Source organism: Equus asinus, chromosome 14, assembly GCF_041296235.1.
Source record: "Equus asinus isolate D_3611 breed Donkey chromosome 14, EquAss-T2T_v2, whole genome shotgun sequence".
NCBI lineage: Eukaryota > Metazoa > Chordata > Mammalia > Perissodactyla > Equidae > Equus > Equus asinus.
The window spans coordinates 41080159-41101935 of record NC_091803.1 but is presented as its reverse complement, the minus strand read 5'-3'; the positions used below and the strand labels follow the sequence as shown (position 1 = coordinate 41101935).

At 53.4% G+C, this 21777-nt stretch overlaps 1 protein-coding gene and 1 long non-coding RNA gene across 2 annotated transcripts in view; one reads left to right on the top strand and one right to left on the bottom strand.

Annotated features, from left to right (window-relative positions):
* Nucleotides 1–15567, bottom strand: part of EMP2 (epithelial membrane protein 2) — a 41494-nt gene extending 25927 nt beyond the window's left edge. The window contains exon 1 of the mRNA XM_014849934.3: nt 15281–15567. The gene's annotated coding sequence lies outside the window, so the exon portion shown is untranslated. The remainder of the gene's footprint in view (nt 1–15280) is intronic.
* On the top strand, nt 15532–20952 carry LOC139040221 (uncharacterized). The gene is made up of 3 exons (XR_011494323.1): nt 15532–15664; nt 19118–19291; nt 19885–20952. It is a non-coding gene; the product is annotated as an uncharacterized lncRNA (long non-coding RNA).
* The last annotated feature ends 825 nt before the right edge of the window (nt 20953–21777 follow it).

Genomic DNA, 21777 nt, shown 5'->3' with positions numbered 1-21777 from the left:
CCGGAATATCCAGGCCTGAGTCTTTCATCCATTGGACTAACCACAACATCAACAATAATGATAGCTAACCTTTGTTGCCTAGTGTGTACCAGGCACTCTTTGAGCTCTTTACATGTATTAACTTATTCATTCCTCACACAAACACTCTGATGTAGGTGCTATGATTAGTCTCATTTTACAAGTAAAGAAAATAAGGCTCAGAGAAGTTAAGCAACTTCCCCAAGGTCACACAGCTAGTAAAGGCTACAGCTGGGATTTGAAACCAGGCATCAGAGAAATCACCATGTGGCCCATCCTGTCTGGGCTTTCTCTTCCCTTCTGAGGTCCTGTTACTTTAAGCCCTGATCAGGAGATCGGTCCAAATTCCTGGGGCCACATGTGGCTTTGGATGCTGGCCGTTGCTAAGTGTCATTATTCTGGGGCCCAGGAATTGGGACACGCTTGGTGGAGCAAGTTGGCGACAGGGAAGCAGAGAACACAAAGTCACCCACGAGTCCTGCAGGCTGAAAGTGCACGTAAGGTAAACACCTGCCAGTGAGGTGACAGCCCTGTCGTAAGGGTAGGCAAGGACTATGGTCCACTTTGCAGGCGAGAAGTCAAAGTTAAGGATTTGTCCACATCATCCAGGTAGCAGGCTCAGACTGCAGTTTTCTGGTTGCTAGCCTCTGGCTCATTTTTTTAAAATGGAGCAATTATTCACTCCATGAGCATTCACCGAGCACCCACCATGTACCGGGCCCTGGTGATGCATGGATGAGTCGGGCAGGCTCCGTGTCCCCTGGGAGCTGCCCAGTACACAAAGAACGGGGTGTATAAATAAATAAACATGAAACGACACATGTGCTGTGGGAACACCGAGGGAGCTGTGCTGAGCCCTGTGTTGGGGTAGGGCAGTTTTAGAGGCTTCCTGGAGGAAGCGACGTCTAAGCTGGGTCTCAAGGGATAGGCGGTTTCCCAGGCAGAGCCGCAGGGACCGGCTGTCGCAGGCACTGGGAGCAGGACGCTCCAAGGCACAGAAGCATCATAAGTGGAGGCAGCAGGGGGATGGGGAAGGCTTTTAAGCAGGAAAATAATCAGATCTGCCTCTAGAAGAGAAAAAAACATCCCACAGTCTGGAGGATGGATTAGAAGCGGGTGTTTGGGGGGAAGCTGGTGGTGCAGCCCTGGTGAGATTGATGAGGTCTGGACTCCGGCAGGAAGAGGGCGGTGGGCAGCAGGCGGGGACCTGGAGAGCTCTGCAGCAAGTGGCAGTGACAAGGCCCGCAGAGGGGCTGAGGGGTCCGGATGCTGGGGGCCCCGAGCGTGGGCCACCGTGGACGCTGTTTCCACTGATGTGCTTGGGTTGGAGCAGCAGCCGCACACTTGAAGGATGAGGCAAACAGTTCACTGGGTTTCAGAAATGTCTGGTTTACGATGGTGGAAATGTGTCCAGGCAGTTGGAAACATGGCGGGGAGGGGGGCTGTCACTCCGAAAACAGGAGCTGGGAACGGAAATGCCAGTGTCCCGGGTGTGTGGCTGGGAGACAAGCCACTGGCGGATAAAGAACACCACCCAGGGAGAAAGCCGGCAGAGAGGAGGCGATGGGCGATGGACGAGAAAACGCCGGTGAAGGAGGCTGAGGAGTGGGCACAGCTGTGGAGAAAACCAGGAGTGGATGGGGGGGGACTGGAAGCAGAAGCCGAGGGAGGAGAGACCAGAAAAAGGCATCAGGATGGAAAAAGAGCTCAAATGGCAAACTTGGTAATAATAATGTCAGTGAAATAAACTAAAGCCCTTCTCCATTTTCCTCCCCGTGGTGCCTCCCGCCACCTGATGCTCTCCTGTGCGTGGTGTCATTTCCCTCTCCTGCTGCAGTGGCGGGGACCTGGCACGTGTTTGCCATTCCCAACACTTAGAACAGCGCCTGGTCTATAGACGGGGCTCAAGAAGGATGTGTTGAATGAATGACTGAAGGAATCAGATTTCAAGGAGCTAGAGAGCTAGGAAGAAGTCAAAGAATGGAGCTAGACTTCTCTTTCAAGTTTGAAACCAAAGGAGGAAGACATACTTATCAAGAGCCGAGGGTCCCTTCCCAAAGAGAAAACTCCAGAATTCACTGGTGAATTCTGCCACATGCTTAAGGAAGAATAATGCCAGCTCTACACAAACTCTTCCAGAAACAGAAGAGGAGGGGACACCCCTACTCATGCGATAGGCCTGCCTTAGCCTGATGCCCAAACCAGGCAAGATGGGAAAAGAAAAGAAAAATGCAGACCAATATCCCCCATGTTCATAAGCACAAAAGGTTTTAGCAAAATTGCAGCAAATCGAATCCTCCTATTAAGAGGTGGAATCGACTTCCCCACCCACCAAACCCTGGCTGCCCTTGTGATTTCTTTTATTGATAAAAGGCAGCAGAAGTGACACTGTAAATTCTGAGCCAAGGCCTCAGCTGGCTTCACGCACTTCCACTGTCTCTGCTCAGCTACCCCACGGACAAGCCCAGCCTGGGCTGCCAGAGGGCAGGAGACCACGTGGAACAGAGACGAGCTTTTCCAGCGGAGGCTGCCCTAGACCAGCCAACTCCCAAAGGACCCACCAGCTGACCACAGACACAGAGAGAGCCCAACTGAGCCCAGCCCACAGGGCCCACCTGCAGAATCATGAACTAAATCAGGGTTTTCTGTTTCAAGCCATTGCATTTTGGGACGCTTTGTTACACAGCAAGAGCTAACTGAAGGGGGAGACATGGATCCGTTAGAGTCAGAGGTCCCCACGGACAGAAACCATGTCTTACTCCTTTTCGTATCCCCAGCACCCAGGGTTATTCAGCAAATACTTGTTGAATGTCTGCGAGTTTGGCAGCTTCTGCTGAAGACCTAGTAACCGCCATTCTGCCGATGCCCGCTGCCTGACCCCACAATTAGAGGTCAGGCTGGCTGCTCTCATCCAGGGAGCTCCCTGGAATTATGCCCCCAGCAAACCCACACCCCAGCCCAGAGAGGGTTGGTAGTGGATCTGCAGGCAGGCAACATGGCCACGTGGGGGGAGGCAGGTGTCCAACTCGGGGTGCTCCCCAGCCCCACAGCCACTACCTTACGAATGTCCTGTCCCTCACAGAGCATCTCGTGTCAGGGACTTTCAAGAAATCCCCAGGAGATCGGTGGCACTCACTCTAAATGCCTTTTCCTCTTTCCTAAGTGACAACAGCTGTCATTTCTGTGGATGGCTTTTGCCGGTAAGCTAAGAACCAGGGATCACTGCCTACAATTCAGCCAGGCCCGAGGAGCCCCAAGCCCAGGAAGCCAGGGCTCAGCTCCGTGGAAGTGGACACAGGAAGGGGCCGAAGGGGAGAAGACGAGCAGGAAGCAGTGCGTGCAAACACAGTGAGAGCCCAGGCGGAGCCGGACTGACCGGCCTGGAGCCGAGCAGCATAACCACTCAGTGCCTCAGTTTCCTCATCTGTAAAATGGGGCAGACAATGGTACGCCTACCTCCCAGGACTGCTGGAAGATGACAGAGCCAGAGCGCTTAGAACAGCGTCTGGTGCATGGCAGGCGCTGTGTATGTACACCAATCACAGCCAGCATCACGGTCCAGGGCTTTCTTAGAACCGCCACCCCCAGGCCTCTCCTGTCCCCACACGGCCAGGGTTCTCTCCTCCTGTCCACGGCCACCGCTCTCAGGCGGCAGTCACCAAGTGGAAATAAAGCACCGAGCTGTCTCCAGGGGAGAGAGAAGTACAAGGAGGACCACAGGCAGCTCGGGGCGTGTGGACAATGTGGGGACATGTGAGACACGGTCCCTGCTAGGCTTACGTTGACGTTTCCCCAAACGAGCCATCTCTGCACCGCCTTCATTATGTCAGGCGTACCCGTGTACCCCCCATGTTACTGGCGGCTCGTCGCTTTTTAACCTTACATCTTTATAAAAGGAAACCTTGTGTTGGGACTGAAATGGAAAGTCAGGGTTGCCTGCCATAAACAGAGGGAGCTGGGAAAAAGAAATACAATGACAACAGAACAATGTTACTAGATTCCAGCTGGAAACTGTAGCCGCTGACAGCTCTGAGCCCAAGGCCAGCTTTCTCTCTCTTGGCTGCAACAGGACATCGCACGTGTTTGGGAAGTTTTAAAGACGTCTTAACACAAAGCTGAGATTTTTCTCCTTGAAGGGGTGGAAGGGAATTTAAAAGGGAATGATTTAAAACAGACTCTGTTTTACTTAATGCTGTGTGTCTGGTTCACCTAAAGAATCTGTAACCATTAACCTTATGTGTCAACCGGGCTGGGCCACCATGTTTCTGTGAGGGTGTTTGGCGATGAGAGAAACATTTAAATTGGTGGGCTGTGAGAAAAGCAGATTGTCCTCCATAATGTGGGTGGGCCTCATCCAATCAGTTGAAGGCCTGAATAGAACAAGAAGGAATTCAGCCAGTAGAGGGCCTTTAGATTCAAACTGCAACGTCAGCTCTTCCCTGGGTCTCCAGTCTGCCTACCCTGCAGTCAGTCTCCATAACTGCATGAGCCAATTCGTTCTGTTTCTTGGAGAACCTTGACTAACGAGCATCCCTCCATCAGGGTACCCAGCCCATACAGACCCACTAACCCGAGAGCTGGCAGTTCATGCCCTGAACTGAGGGTTTAGGGGAACTGACAGGAAGGGATTCCCTCCATGAAACACTCAAGACCAGGGCAGATGCTGAGCCAGCTGGGAAGCCATCCCCATGAACTTGGCATCACACTGCAACATTTTCCCACCAGCAGGCCCAAGGGCGGTAAGGTCACCCTGCCAGAAAGAAAGGCAGCCCCCAAAACCTCAACCTTTCGACTGGGGCACCTCTGATGATGTTGCATCTGCAGCTATGACACTGTCCCGCCGTGGAATTGGGAAAGTGACCCCACACAATGAGAATCGCGAACTCATGCAGTCCTGGCTGAAAGGGGCCGTGTGAGCCTGCAGAGTCACCCCTGTCCACAGCCGCTGCCTGGATTATTTTCATAGCCTCCGGTTTCCATCTGTCTGTGCCCTGGGACTGGGGACCTCGCCACTTCCCGGCCCTGCATCTGATAATTGGGCCCTCAACTTTAGAACAAGGTTTTCCAAACTTCAGTCATTTGCCTGCCACCTTCTCAAGTACCACGGTGGGACTCTCCTTCATATTTGTCTTTAAATAAACCCACTCTCTAATAGAAATGCACGTATTTTAAAAAAGAAATCTTTTGGCTCCTGGAAATGGAAAACCAGCATCAGCTGCCACAAATAGAGACTGACTGTGACAATAAATGGTGCCCCCACCCCCAGGTTCACAAGTTCTGATTCGACGCTGTTGTCTGCCTCAGGGCTGAGCTGGAGCTCTGCTCTGTCTGGTTAAGGAAGGGAATTAGGGTCACAGAGGCGTTAAACACGTGAGCACCCACTAAGATTCTCCCCCAGAGAGACTCAGAAGAGTTGAAAAAGAATTGAAGAGGGAATCACTTTCCCACTGAGTGATTCGATGTCATTCAATGTCGTGTCCGCTGCCACCTAAAACCATGAGTCCCACCCTGCAGCAAACAGCATAGAGACGCCTCTCTCTTCCATGGATCCCGATTCCATCTTCGGTGGTCCCCACCCAGGGACCCACAGAGTATGTGCCTCCCTTCCTCCCACGCCCCACCCCAGCCCACTCAGCTGGGCCCAGCCTGTCCCAGAGCCTTCGGGGGGGCCGCGCTTAGAGCCGGGAGCCCTGGCCCCCCAGGAACCGGCTCTAGACCTGTAGGAATCTCACCAGCAGAAGCTTCTTAGGAGCCAGAAACTAGACAGGACTGGGCATTGAATTAAAATCTTGAGAAGCAGAGAAACTGGAGCCCTCATACTCTGCCGGTGGGAGTGTAAAATGGTGCAGCTACTTCGGGAAACAGTGTGGCCGTTCCTCAAACAATTAAACATAGAGTTACCACAGGACCCAGCAATTCCACTTTTAGGTTTATACCCAAGAGAAATGAAAACACATGTCCAACAAAAACTGGTACAGGAATATTCATAGCAGCATTATTCATAAGAGTCAAAAGGTGGCAACAACGCAGACGTCCATCAACTCACGAATGGATAAACACAATGGGTTATGTCCATACAATGGAATATTACCAGGCCATAAAAAGGAATGGAGTACTGATACACGCCAGGACGTGGAGAAACCTTGAAGATATCATGGGAAGTGAAAGAAGCCAGACCCAAAAGGCCACATATTATGATTCTCTTTATATGAAATGTCCAGGACAGGCAAATGTACAGAGGCTGAGGGTATCTGTGGTTGACTAGGTCTGAGGGGATGGGAAAATAGGGGGGTGACTTCTAAAGGATACAGGCTTTCTTTTTAAGGAGATAAAAATGTTCCAAACTTGACCGTGATGATGGCTGCACCTATCTGTGGATATACTAAAATACACCGAATTGTACACTTTAAAAAACTCACTTGAAAAGAGATTTTAAAAAATAAAACAGGGGACCTCTGAGTACATTGGGGGCTGGTATTTCAACACCTCCATCCCCCCGGGTCTGACACCACAGGACACCCAAGACCCCCCGCGGCCTCTGATGTCGGGGGAAAGGTGGAAACCACAGGTCAGGAATACACACCTTGAGCTGGTCTGAGCGAGGAGCCCTCGCGCCCTCCACAGGGCCCAGAGGCGACCAAGGTGCAGCCACAACCGACCACTCGCTCCCAGGGCGGGGACTGAGCCAGCCCCTCGCTTTCCAGGACGCCCCAAGAAGTGGGCAGCATGTGACCCCACTTCCCAGCCATCTGTCTCGACTAATCAGAGTATACAGTAGGCGCTACTTGAGGACATGAGGTCATGGACCATTCGGTCCCCGCCCTTACCGAGTGCCCACAAGAATGGCTGGGGATGGGTTAGTACCCCAAACCACCGTCCTTCTTTCTCCCCAACAGACCGAGCTCACTCCCCCTCAGGGCAGCACGATGTTTGCATGAGCCGTTTCCTCTTTCTGGAAAGTTCTGAGACCTTGGAGGGACTGGGTTCCTCCCTGCCTTCAGCCTCAGCTCCAAAGTCCCCTCCTCAGAGAAGCCCTCCAGGGCCATCCAATCTACGTGAGCCCCGTTTCATTTTCTCCAAATCACTAAACACGGTCGGCTATTTTCTTAGTGATCTCCATCCACTTCTTTTTTCTGTCTTGTCCCTCTAGAGTGGAAGCTCTCTGCAGGCAGGATTTATGTCCGTCTGGTCACTGCTATGTCCCCGATGCCCAGCACAGTGACTGGCACACAGCAGAGCGAAGGATGGTAACTCTTCGGGGACTCTCTCTGCCACTCCAGGCCTCACCAGGAAGGACCCCAGGAGCGGGGAGGTGGTGAAGACTGGCAGAGTCTCTGGTGAGAGGGTCTGGGGAGAAGGCTCAGCGTCCTCCTCTCCCTCAGAATCCCACGGCCTCCAGCTCTCGAGGACGGGTGGGCCTCAGCACAGGAAGCATGAATATTTCGAGGCCCACCATCTCCTGCCTGAAAATTGGCACCTGGGATGGACATAGGGGGCGCTCAGGCCAGGCTCCAGGACACCCCTGGGTGGGTACACCACAGAGCGGTCTGCAAGCCCGGGGCATGGGGAGCATGACTTCCCAGGCATCTCTGGGGAGGGGCTTCTCCAAATTCTCAAGGGAAGGGAAAGCAGTGACAGCCAACACTCAGGGCAGCTGGGGCGGGGGGAGGCAGGGGCACACGATCCAGGAAGGGGGGCCTGGGTAGGACACCAACAGCGTCCACACCACGCCATTATGTCTGCCCTGTCTGGGTACCACTTCTACGACTCATTACCCATAATTGTCTTTACAACACATTAGCTGAACTCGATTAATCTTGAAATGTGTCTTACTCCATAAAAGGAAAATCGGCATCACCAGCCAAGCGATTGATATCTCAGTAACACACTTTAGAATAAATATGAGCGAATTACAGTTTGTAACCTGTCTGCATGCTATAGAAACCGTCTCCAAATGCCTGTCGGTGTGCAGACCACACTCTGGGCATGTCGATGATTAAGCCTCTCTCGGGCTCTGGGCTAGAAGAATGTGACCCCATGTCACACTGATATTAACGGACGCTGACCATGCCACTTGGGCCTGACACGGCTCCAGCAGAGCCAACTGCAGGAGGGAGAGGGAGCAGCTGCCGGGCCCCAGTTCTCTCTCATGTCCCCAGAACCCCTCCCCCCTCTCCCCTCCTCTTCCCACCCTGGGCAGCCTCCAGCTGGCTCCTCACCCAAGGCGTGGGGCCCCCTTCTGACTCCTCCTCTGGGGTCTGCTGAAAAGTGACTCATGTCAGCTATTCACCAACAGAGATTTACCGAGCACTTCCTGCACCCCTAGCTCTGTGCGGGATGTTGGGGATCCCCTGGGTGCTCATGAGAACCAGCCCCTGCCCCAGCAGCCCTTGCCTAATTCCAACAAAGACCACCAGAAGTAGTGGAACTGATTACCGTTTAGACAGGGGGTTCCTATCTAAGGCAGACAGGATTCCCAGAATGCCCTTCTCCATTCCACACACACCTGACATCTGCCAATCAAGATGGCTTTGGCCAGGGTTGGGGTGAGCGTGTAGGTCTGCCCTCTGTGACCAGGCTGTTGAGGGAAAGCTCATGTCGTCCAGGGACCCTCAGGGCTGAGATGGCTGACTTTGGAGGAAAACGCTGGCACCCAGGACCCACCAGAACATCTGCAACAAAGGAACTTTCTCGGCCCCAAGGACCAGGATTCTTTCCAAAGAAGGATGCAACATCTACATTTAAAAAGAGGGATGTGACGGGCATACATCAAATGGAGCAGGGCCTGTGGGGTCCACGAGACTTGGATTCAAATCCTGACACAGCAACCGTGTGATTTTAAACAAAATTTTTGACTCCATTTTTCGTCTATAGAACAGGGATCATAATGGTCCCTGCCTCGGCGGGTTGATGCTCATTTTAAACGAGAGGAAGGATGTGAAACACTTGGCCCGGTGAACTGATCGGCACCCTGTAAATGCCATAATAATAGCAACGGTAAATTATTATGATTGCTACTGATAACACTGGCAAACTAAGGCATTTCCTGCTGCTCGCCAACACCACCCTCACACACAGCTGGAGACCCAGGTCTTTATGTCTCTCTCTGAATTTTCTTCAAAGCCTCAGACCCCCCTTCCCAGTGGTCTCTTGGACACCTTTCCAGGGACCGTCTGATGGCCCTATTAACACACCCAAATGTACTCACTTTTGCCCCCTCTTCTCCAAACCGCCACGGGTCTGTCAACAGCACCCAGACAGGAAACCCACTACGCCCACGAGGCATCCACAGTGGGACGTTCCAAGGGGAATGTTCCATGGGGGCTAGAGGGCATCTCTTGAGTTAACTGCCCATTACCTTGTCCCTGGATTACCGCACAGCCCCTAACTACCCATATCCTAAACCACCCCCCCATACACCCCCCCAGAAACCTGCAAAGCTCCCATCGCTTATCGAATTCAGGAGAGACCATTTCATTGTTACTGAACTTCACGCACACAGGTAACTCCTGAGCACATTCTCTCTGTTACAGAGAAGCCTGGAGGCCCTTTGCTGGTCCCTTCCATTCCAGTCCCTGCCTCTCCCCTTCACCGGAGGCAACCACATTGATCCATCTTGATATATCCTTCCAGACACGTTTCCTTGTATACGCACAAGACGTAGGAGGCCATAGGAAAACAGCTAGCTTTTGTTCGTTTTCATGTAAATAGCATATTTTCCCACATCTGGCCTTGCGACTTGCTCGTTTTAAATTCAGCAGTGTCTTACAGATCTTTCTGTATTGGTACACATAGATGAATCGCGTTCTTTCTAACTTTTGTAAAATATTCCATAATATGATTGATGGACATTTAGATCGCTTTTAGGTGATTTCCACTTTTTTCCTTTCTCTCTCTCTTTTTCGTTCCAACGCTGCTGTGTGAACACCATCACGCCTCCGGGATGTGGAGGGAAGGCCCCCTCGCCCACGGCCTGCCTCTGCCTCCCCAGGTCAATCCCCAGCACCGCCCTGCCTCCACACGCCCTGCGCGGCAGGCCCACTGGACACTCGCTGCTCCCCAGGTGGGGTCTCTGCCTGTGACCTCCGTCCCTTCTCCCACTGTTCCCTTCTGCACACCTGGAACCATCGCTGCTGGGGGAAATTCTAAGGACTCTCCCACGCCCATCGCCAGTCCTACACGCTTTAGGAAACCCTTGCACACCACCACGGGCTTCCCTTAAACCAGCTCTCGTGACCCCAGTCCTGGCACACACATCCTTAGACTCATCAGCCCCGTCACCAGACTGTAGCCTCCTTTGAAGAGAAGGAAATCCCCTTTGCTTGGAGCAGCTCACTGCACAGAGTCACTTAATTACACCCATCAAGATGAAAGTGGGCCAGCCAGCCGCTCCCTCGGTCTTCCTTTGGTTCAAGCAAGCCACAAACATCTGAAGCCACTTCCACGTACATCCATATACCGACTCCTCCGCTGCTCAGAACAACCCCCCACAGCATCCAGGCGGCACAGTGACCTTCACTAAAGATGGGGAGACTCTCTCGGAAGCTCAGGGGCAGGTCTAGTGCAAAGCGGACCATCGGGGCCTCTTTGCAGAAGGAGAGCTTGGGTGGGGAGCTCACAGACATTTCAGGATGAGCTGTGCCATCAAAAGTGTGAACCGTGTCCATCCCACCCCGGGTCACGTGACCTCCCAAAAGGCCGTCACTCCAGGGCTAAGATTTCTGCCAAACCCAAGGATCACCTGTGCTAATTAATTAAATCCTTCGATCATTTACAAAACATTTTAAGTTTAACACATCAACTTTAGTTTCACTCTATGCTGTAGTAGCTGCAAAACTCTGGGCTTGTGTGCTGTATGTTTTTTTCAAATACCAACCGAGAAAAAGACATAAGTACTCCTTTTCGTTTCATGATCTGCTGCATGCCTTTTAAAATCATCTTGCGTTCCACCAGTGATAACACCCTTCGGGAAACATTCATTAACATAAGATTAATGAGACAACTTTGGGTCCTATTTATTCACTGCAAATTTTTTTTTTATTAACTTCGATTTAAGGAAAGACAGCTCACCAAAGAAGTTTGTCATCAGTCGCATCAGAAAGAGAAATCTTAGGTGACTTCTCCATTGAGAAAACGAGCTTAATCTTAGACTATCAGCCGTGGCACTCAGGGACTTGTCCATCTCTCCCTGCTGCATGGTGACAGCTAATTCACATCCACATTTCTCAGGACAATCCTGATGCCAAATATCACCCTGGGGACCATTTCTCCAGCTCTAGACCCAGGAGTCTCCGGAACAGGAATTTGGGCAATCTCTTTGCCCTCAGTTCCGTTTTCGATCTACAGAAGCCCAGCTTCCCAAGGACGGGGAGGCCCCGGAATTCAACTCTCCAGGTCAACACCTTCTCATCAAGCACTGGAGATCCACATGAGCAAAACCGACAGCACGTTCAAGTGGGAAGACGGCTCGCCTCCAGCGCCCCCCTCTCTATATTCTGCCCCAGGATGGACCAACATCCCCAGAGCCTGACAGCTGGGCCCGAGATTGACCCAATGCCCAGTAGGAAGTGATGTACAGCGCCTGAGCACAGCTCCCTGTCCACGGACCTCCCACCAGTGTGGGGGCATGGAAACTCCGCATCCCATGGATGACACACGCCATGAGGGTCCCAGCCTGGAATCCCACAGACCACTCCCCACCCAGTAAGCTCCTAGACACAGATCCAGTCCTGGTTCTGCCGCCAACTTGCTGGGTGACCTCAGGGCAGTCACTCCACCTCTCTGTGTGTCCCTGGCTGTCAAACTGGGACTTTCTAAGGCCCTCATGCCCCTGAAATTCTCGGATCTTAGCCCACGGCTGCCCTGAATGCAGAGGGCTCTCACCCATTCCAGGCGTCAGCCCAAGGCTTGGCTGCCCGGAAGGGCCCAAATGACTCTGGAACAGAGCAAGGCTAATGCTAGTGCTGTCGTCACCATCACCGCCAAGCACCCCGGCCCTGGGTATCGGGTTCCCAGCCCGGCACTCTCGCTGGGTGGCAGCTCCGCCTCTGATATTTTTAGACTCCCCCATGGCCTGTCCCTAACAAGAGCCAGATGCCTCTGACGATTCCTGCCGTGGTCAGTCCTGCCCACATTGCGTTACTTGAGTAATTCCTGCAGGAAGCCAGACTCCACCACTCCTGGGGCAAGAAGGGGAACCTCCTCTTCCCGCCACCCTCACCCCTACCCCCAGCCCTCCCAGGGACAAGCTGAAGGCAACATCCCAGAGTCAGGCCTCCAGTCTGCCTGTGGTGCCAGCTGCCCTCTTTCCTCGTTCCCGCCACTGCTACTGCCCATGGCCTGCTTTCCAGACCCAGTAAGCCGTCCCCGGGACCCATCCTCCTGCCCAGGCGTCCCATCGGCAGTCTTTAACGGCATGCTCTGGAAGGGCAGTCCAAACACCTGGGACCCTGCCCCACCTTTGGGTAATGCCTGCTACCAGTCCCGCTCTGGAGCTCCCCATGGCTGGGGCGCCCACACCCACCCCGCCATAGCCCCCGGAGCCTGTGTCCGAGGCCCCACTTGTCCACAGAGCTGGGCCGCGGCCACATGCTGCAGCACACACAAATTGTCTGCCCCGCCAGGAGGGTGGCTGGACTCCCGCTGCCCAGACAAACCCCAGTGACCAGCCCGCGATCCAGCGCCGTCCCATCCGGCCTGGAAAGGCATTCCTATATTCTTGTCTGGACAGACTTCCCTTCCAGGTCATGTCTGGCCGAGTTGCCTATGACAAAGAGCTGAGCTTTGCTCTGGCCCCGTCAACCAGGAAGGCCACAGACGACGAGGGCGTCAGCACGTGCCTGGGATGAAAAATTGTCCGGCTGAGCTTCCCTGATCACCTCTTGCTGGATAATTGAGTCTGTGCGCATACGCACGCGGTTTTAGCTCTTGCACCAAAGATATTACGCGCCAAGCAGAGAAAGGAAACGTAGGTGAAGTATTCACTTCCATTTCAGGAAGAAAGGGCCTTATAAATCACTCGTGTGTGTCGTATGCAGGGGATGGTCGGGAGGACAGAACGGATGTGCCCTGTATTGACAATCAGACACCTCAGAGCCCTTCCAGCCCCTCATCAGCTGGACCTTAATCTGGCGCCATGCCAGCCAGAGTGGGTGCAGCCCCTCCCCTCTGGGTGGGGCAGGGCACTGTCAGCCCCAGAGCCTCCCAGCCCGGCCCTGCCCTCACCCACCCCACTGGCCACCTCTGTGGCTTCCAGCACAAACACCTGTCCCTGGATTTCAGGTGAATCTCAATTTTCCCACTGGAGAGACGCAGGTGGCTCGGGGCCATGTGGCCCGCTCTCTGCCTCCCACCCTCAACGCCCCATTTCCCGGCGGCAGATCCAGAGGCTTCGGTGGGAAAACAGGTTCCACGCCTGCCCGCCACCCCCACACTCTTCCCTCGGCTGTGGGCTGGGCATCCGCCAAGGCCCCCAAGGACATCTGGGCCCCGATTTCCCCAGAAGGCTCTCCCTCCATTTCCCCACAATCCCCCAGGGCATCTCCAGGTGGAAGAAAGGGGAGGGCTTAGGGGGAAAGCGCACGGAGGTTCAAAGTCTGGCTCTTGTCACTTACTAGCTCAGCGACCTTGAGAAACCGACTTGACGGCTCTGGCCTGGCTTTCTCCACCTGCAACCTGGGAGTGCCGATGGAAACAGCACAGTGTGAGGCTGGCCCGGGGCCAGGCTGCCAGGAGAACCGGAGGGCCGGCCGGGGCTGCAAATGCTCCGTCAATTGCGTTCCCATCCCATCCCTTCCAGCCTCCTGGCGAAACCAGGTTCTCATCCCTTCCTCATGCTCCTTCCTCTTCCTTATCCCAAGGCCAGACTCAGGGGAGAGGTGGCCAGCAACAGTGAGTGGCCTCTGGGATTTCTAACTGATTCAGACGGAAACACAGAGGTGGCTGGAGAGCTTTTTTTAAATTGTGATAAAATATACATAACAGAATATTGATCATTATAACCACTCGAAAGTGTAGATTCAGTCGCATTAAATATGTTCACAACATCGTGTGACCATCACCACTACCCATCGCCACTACCCATCCCCAAAATGTCATCCTCTCCAAGAAAAACTCAGCAGCCACTCAGCAATAACTCCCCCTGGGGGCCCCCATCCTGGGACCTCTCCTTTCCTTTCTGTCCCTATACATTTGCCTGTTCTGGGTCTCTCACATCAGTGGAATCACACAGTATTTGGTCTGAGGGCTTCTTAAGGCCGGCTCCAAGCCTCTTACCTTTCCTCTGCCTGTCACCTTGCCGGCTGGTCTCCGCATTTTCCACACAGCTAAGTCAAACATCACCCCCCACCCCACAGCACACACATCTTTGGAGCGTGGGAGAGGGCATGGCCCCTTTCCCCAAACCTGAAACTGAGCCTTGGTCCAAAGTAAGGGGTGGGTTCTATGGCCTGGAGGAAGGGCTAAGCTCTGTGGGGTCTCCCTCGGGTTGAGGTGCCACCGACTGATCCCCACTTAGGAGGTCTCCACGTCAGCCCCAAATTAGGACCTCCCTGGAGTGTATTTAGGACCCTGGATTTAGGGAGACTGTATAGTCCCTCAATCCACGAGTTACAGCCTCCTCTTTCTCTGGAATCCATGAGCGGGGCCCTCAAAGCTCCCCCCACGAAGCCCCATCAGAGAGGGGAGGGGAGAGGCGCCATCCTGGCTGCGCCTCCAGGCTTCGCCGCTCCAGACCTAAGGAAGCGGCTCCTCGTCGCTGGGGGGCGCCACGGAGCCGCAGCCGGGGCCGAAGGGGTGTGCTGCCTCGGAGGACCCACCGCCCCAGCCTGGGCGCAGCCCGCCCGGCGAGGCGGGGAACGGTGCGCCGAGGGCGCCGGGGACCTTCACGCGACAAGGGGGCCTGCAGTGGCCTCCGAGAGCCCGGGGGGTGAAGTTGGCGGGGGCGAGGGGAGCCGCCCTGACTCCTCCCCAAACTTTTCCCGCCCGCCTCGGCGCAAAAGGCGAAGGAGACTGGCCGGGGGTGGGGAGGTGGAATTCGGGGTCCCGAGCGGGCTCGGCGCAGGCGGGAAGTCTGCGCCCCGGTAAGCCAGCGGAGGAAGAGTGGATTAGGGGCATGGATGGGCCTCGGACCCTCCCCACCAACTGCAGGGACCTCTCTCGGTCCGGGACCTGCAGGAGGCTCGCGCCCGCGCTGCCCCCCGGCGCACGGGGCCCGGAGCCCCCCGACGTGGCCGCGCGGTGCCCGGGCGCGATCTCAACTCACCGGGCGCTGGCGGCTCGACCGACCGACGGGCTGGGGCGCGAGGCGAGGCCGCCGGGCTGTTTTGAAGCTCTGGGCTGGGACTGTGCGCCCTCCCTCCTCCCCTCTCGGTGGCGCGGAGCCTCCTCCCCACGTCCCCCTCCTTCCCCGATCCTGCCTCCCGGGGCGTGATGTCAGGAGCCGGGAGAGCGGAGTGGGAGGGACCGCAGGAGGCGGTGGGAGACACTGGAGAGAAAGGGGAGCCCTAGGAGCGCCTCCAGACCCCGCCCGCCTCCCGGCGCCACTTGGCCAAGTTTGGGGCGGAGTCCGCCGCGCAGTTGGGGAAAGAGCGAGCAGCGGGAAGCTCCCGGGAGCGAGGAGTCGGCCTTCGCTGCGCTCGCACTTCAGGTTCCCAGCTCGCTCTCCTCTCCTCCCCTTTTCTCCTCTTCCCTTGGCTAAGGGTTAAGAAGAAATTTGTGGAATCCGATTCCCTGTTTTAGAACCCCTTCTCTGGCGCTTTTCTTAACTTTGCTATCATGTACTTAATCTTCCCTGCCTCAGTTTCCTCTTCTGGAAATGGGAGTCACAATAGGACCGCTTTCCTTGCGCGGTTGTAAGACCTGAACGTGGTCCTTCGTGCACACTGCCCGGCTCATAGTAACTGCTCAACAAAGGTTGGCTACTGTTGTTTTTATTATCTGACATCGAGTCCCGGTGGCCGTGGGGGGAAGCGGCAGGGCCACCAGGAACCAAGTCTCAGGACTCCTCCAGAGACACCCCCCCCCCAGTCACTGCCTCCCCCACATATGCACCCTCACAAAACCCTACCTATATCCTTTGAACCCACAACCCTGGAATTTATTGTCCCTGGAAATGACGTCAAAAGACAGGGAACTGCCGTTCTTTCCAGCCTCAGTTTCCCCAGCTGGAAACTGAGAAGGCTAATGTGCCCTCGAGGCTCTAGGGGGATGGGGAAGGAGGCCAGATCTGCTGTGAAAGGGGGGGATTTAGTATACCGGAAAATTGAAGAAATTCCAAAACAGGGGCACAACATGTTACAGGATATTTTAAATTTAACAGGTTAATGTTATTTGCACACACCCCAAAATACAAGTGACTTGTGCCACTAACGAGAATTAGAAACCCTTTTTAAAAATGCTATTTTACTGTGCAGTAGCTGGTGGGGCTGGGACGACGCCATGTTTAAATCTTCTGGGACTTGTCTTTGTTCAGTCCTGTTGGGGAGCCCTCAAGGGGAGAGCCTGTTTGGGTCTAAGTTACAGATCCTTCTGGGATTGGAGACCCCCTGCAAAGGGCCACCCCACCCCAAGGTCTTGAGGTTCCCCTGTTGGTCCAGTGTCTGACCTGTCACATCTCTTTTCATTCTGAAATTCTCTGGCTAGTCAAGACTTTCGTATCCCAAGCAAAGGATTCTTCGTAGGGCTGGAGAGGGGGCAGGAAGGTGTTCATTTGAACTGAGGCCCCGCATAAAGGGGGGAGAGAGTGGGGTCTGGCTGCTGCAGAGGAAGCCAGGCTGGGTGCACCCACCAGCAGGGCCAGCGATGGCTGCCAGTCCCATGGCCACCTGGAGGACGGAGAAAACCCAAACGGCTCTCCCAGAATGGACAGTCCAGGCAGGGGCTGGAGCAGGTGGGTCTCTGCTATTTGCTGAGTGCTTACTGTGTGCTCCTTTACAAACATCAGCTTCGATATGACACAGCCCACGAAGAAACTGAGGCTCCGAAGAGCTACCTAATTAACTTGCCCAAATGCAAGCAATGGTGCAGGCATTCGAACCCAGACTGGCTGCGGCGAAGCCCTCTCCTCTTCCCATTGTACCGCTCCTTACCAAATGCTGACCAGGGGCAGGCCATCATTCCCGCCATCTCCACATGCCACCTGAAGTAGTATTCACTTAATATTTTTCTTTAAATCAACTCTGTTTATTGAACTATATTTATGTAAAAGGAAGCCCTCTATCAGCCTGGTAAACAGGAAACCAGTGCCATCCATGAAAAACAGAAGACTAACTTACAAATATAAACACGGCCCAGAGAAAACAGTGTAAACACATTCTTGCCAGACCGTTGCCTGAAAGAGTCGGTGAACCCGAGATTTAGGATCTATAGAGAAGGGAGAGCGGCTAGTGCAGGACAGGCCTTAAAGACACAGCGGCAGAAGGAGACTTTCTCCTTCTTGTAATCAGAACTGTTGCAAGATCATCGGAAAAGGGAATCGTGTTCTCAGTCCACGATGCAAAGCTAGGCGACGCCTTCTCCCTGTATCACCTAAAACCACCGCCCGTGCGCCTGCTGTGGGGCGCGCCCCACACTGGAAAGAACCTGGCCAGACACCAAGCTGCCTCTCCAGGACCCAAAGAAAGGAATGGAGCCATTGCTTCTCTCTCGTTTCCAAACCCTCTGCAGAGCTCCACCTCCCCGTGCCGTTACCTGCTGCTGGCGCGTCTTAGTTTTCTCTCTTTAAATATACACCTGTCTCTCCAGTAAGATTGGAGGCAGAATCCTGCCTTATATCCACTTGTGTCCCCACCCCTGCCGTTTCAATAATACAAGATTGAAACTTCAACATGGTGCGGGGGAAAGAAGTGTGTTCAATTGAGCTCTGGGTCCCAATTCTTCACCCCTCTTTATGGTCGTACACACCCACACCCTAGCCATGGCCTCATGGTGAGCAGAGCATCCTTCCCTGCTTGACCTTGAGCTAGGCCATGTGACTGGCTTTGGTCAATGAGATGTTAGCAGATATGACAGAGGCAAAGGCTGGGAATGCGCTGGGGCGGTAGGGCCTGCCCTCTTGTGCTTTTGCCATTTGCATAAGAGAAATATACCTCCGGTAGCCCATCGGGCCCAGAAAAATGAAAGACGCAGGGAACAGAGCTACCTTAGGTCAGTGACCTGCAGAACTTCCACTGGGGCACAGAGCTGTTCCAGCCAAGGTGCAGACGTGTGAATGAGAGATGCATGTCTATTGTCATGTCACTGAGGCATCATGGTTGTTTTCTTCACAGCAAAAGCTGGTTGATAAAAGGCTCGTCTTATATGGAGAGAGAGAACTGTAAGGAAGGAATGGAAGGCCATGGAGAAGGCTGGGGGTTGGTTCAGGGTTGAAGAGAGAAGGTAATTGAGAATTCAGTGATCTCTTGTGGTCCTTTCTGCCTTGAACGTTTGAAGGTTCTGCCACTTTCTTGTAATCTGCTTCTGTAGACTGTTTTCTGTTCTCAGAAGGAACGACTGGGGGCGTCCATGCCTGGAGGCAAATCTGATCCCCAGCCTTAAGACGGCCTAACGGAACTTGGAGTGTAGCAGAATATTTAATGGAGAAGAATATGTGAGCTCTTGTCAAGAAGGATGGAGAATCTAAAAGAAAATAAGATCTAAATCCATTAAGTCATGATGGGAATGGATCAAATATGAATGTGATTCAACCCTCAAAGCCCGCTTTTGGTTGGTGGGTCAGTTCAATCTTGACAGTTGTCAGAGGTTTTACTAATTTCCAATCAATAACCATTTTCTTTGAAAACAAACTGGTGCATCGGCTGCTAAGATGGATTCCATGTGATCCTGCCTCCTGGTGTTCACACCCTGTGTACACCCCTCCCTTTGAGTGGGCTGGACATAATGATTTGCTTTTAACGAATAGGATCAGGCAAAAATGATGGGCTGTCACTTCGATGATTAGATTCCAAAACTGTGACTTCTGTCCCCCTGGCAGACTCTGTCGCCTTCTAGATTGGCTTGCTTTCGTGACATAAGCTGCCATGTTAGAGAGGCCCTTGTGGCAAAGAACTGGGGGGGAGCTCTGGCCACAGCCATCGAGGGACTGATGCCTTCACTCCTACAGCCACCGAGCACCAGAACGCTGCCAACAACCTTGCCATCTGGGAAGGAGATCCTGCCCCAGCTGAGCCTTCAGATGAGACCTCAGCCCCAGCCGACACCTTGATGGAAGCCTTGTGAGAGGTTCTGAGGCAGAGGACCCAGTGAAGCCATGCCGGATTCCTGACCCACAGAAACTGTGAGTTCAAAACCGTGTGTTGCTTTAAGTTGCTACATTTGGGGGTAATTTGTTACGCAGTGATAGATAACTAATACACAAAGAATTAATCTCCACTGACTCAGATTTTGGGGAGCTGGGTTCTCGTCGTAGCCTTTGTGTCAGTGAGGATAGGCTAGGTTATGCCGTGATGACAAATGATCCCCGGATCTCTGTGGCTTACCACACGAGTATTGATACATCTTGCTCATCTTATATGTCCGTTATGGATTGATTGTGACCCTGTGTTCATATCATCTTCAGGATGTGGGCTGATGGAGCCGCCTCTCTGTGGACCGTTGCTGGTCTCAGGGAATTGGGAAAATAAGATGATGATCCACACACTGGCTATTAAAAGCTTCTGCATGCTCACATTTCATTGGCAAAGCAAGTCATGAAGCCAGCAGCAAAAAATCTCCCACTAGCCGTGTTATCTTGGCAAGTCGCCTCATCTCTCAGGGTCCAACTCTATCTTTGAATTGGGTTTACAGCTCCCAATGCTTCTGGAGGTAGGAATATAGTAAACACATTCAAAGGCCTCACAAACAACATTTTCTCTTGGCTTCCTCTTCCAGATATGGAGCCAGGTCCTCAGAGGAGGGCTACCTAGGAAAATCCCAAGTGTGAAAGTTACAGGAAACTAGTGTTGGATCAAAACTCCCCCTCTGCCAACCAAAGGCCCTGCTGTCAGCACTTCTAGGCATGGCTCAGCCGGCGGCCCATTTGCCAAAGAAGAAACCACTGGGAAAGCCCCTAGTGCCTGCTGTGTGAAGAGTCCAGAAATCTGAATTCCTAGAGCGGGATTAAGAGTTGTGCTCACTGGAGGGACCACTTCTTCCTTGTCGCCCACCTCCCCAGACGGGGTTGGGGGCAGGATGGAGACCATGGCTCCCAGCAGAGAAGCAAGGCTTGGTGTCCTCCCACTTAAACCTTGGAGTTCTGGGTCTCTTCGCTTCTCCCTGTGGTAAAACTTCCTGTAAGTCCAACAAGAATTTGCAACACAAGTCTCATCTGTTTGACTTATGACAAAGAAGTCTGACTAGTCACCGAAGACAACGGCCACAGAACTTCCAGACCTCTGGACGTACAGCCCATCGCCATGCTGCACTGGACTTGCACGTCTTTTCAAGATGCCCCGTGTAGTGACTGCAAATGTACTGCGAGCAGGACGAACCGAGGGGGTTGCATGTGGGTTTTTCCCGTTATAGAAATGTTTGGCATCGAGCCCCCCAAACATGCGGCTGCTTGACTGTCGTTCCCAGTTTTCATCGGGAGGTTTGGCACCACAGGGAGAGGGTTTCCACGTACTCCCAGATTGGAATTTCCCTGAAGGACACTCAGAAAGAGTAACAGCAAGGAGGGGAGTTTGCGCTCCACCACCGGCCTCACCACCACCCAAACATCTGGAGCCCAGGAAGGCCCATGGGAGGTTCTTGGCGAGTCACAGAAGAAAGTCCCCAGGTGTCCCCCAACATGCTGGCAGGTAAAGGCCAGCGCTCTTGGCCCATCTTCTGAAAAGAATGGAATGTAGTTTAACACTGAAAAGGAAAAGGAGAAGAAAAAAAGTCCCCGTGGTTAATAATGTCCCAGGGTGTCCTCTCATTTTCCTAGGAGCTTAACCACGATCATAAATATTTTTCCTTCAGTTGGTGAGAGCATCCTTTGTACTTTTCTAAATATTTTTAATTTTTCACACAAAAAAACTCCTTTCCTTCCTCCCTTGCTGCCGAACAATGCTCAGGGAAATAATATTTTTGCAGTCATCCCCATAAAGTGTACTTGGGGTGAACCTCCTGTGTGCCAGGCTTGAAGGCCTGGGAGTTCAGCAGAGGACAAACTGGGCAGAACACACTTGATCCCATGGAACTTTCTAGCCAACACTGGTCAGTTCTACTCATTATCCTGGTTAACACTGTTGCGTGTTCTGCTTTGATTTTCTTTGCAAGATTCCTGGATATCTTTGTGTAGGTAGGTTGTCTCTTAGGCTGTAAGCCCGTGGAAACATCCCCCTAAGCGGGATGACCCTTGGCCCCACCAGGCAACCCCAGCCTCGGGGCTCAGGCCAGACTCACAAATCCAGAAGAATCTCTGGGTATGGGCAGTGAAAGTGTCTTCTGCTCCCTGTGGAAGACAGACAGACACACACACACACCACACTCATGGCCTTGCAGTTCAAAATTCAAAGAATGTCAGGACAAGAGGAGACCTGGATTTCTCGTCCATTCCTGTGCTTCTGGGCAGGAAGGTATCTGAACCATTTGGGAGAAGGCAACTCTTGATCTTAAAGTCCTTATACCTGAACAGTTTGGAATTCCCTCCTTAGGTGGGATTAAAATCCTTCTGGAAGGCCGGCCCAGTGGTGCAGCAGGTTAAGTGCGCACATTCTGCTTCGGTGGCCCGGGGTTCGCCAGTTCAGATCCCGGGTGCGGACATAGCACCACTTGGCAAGCCATGCTGTGGTGGGCGTC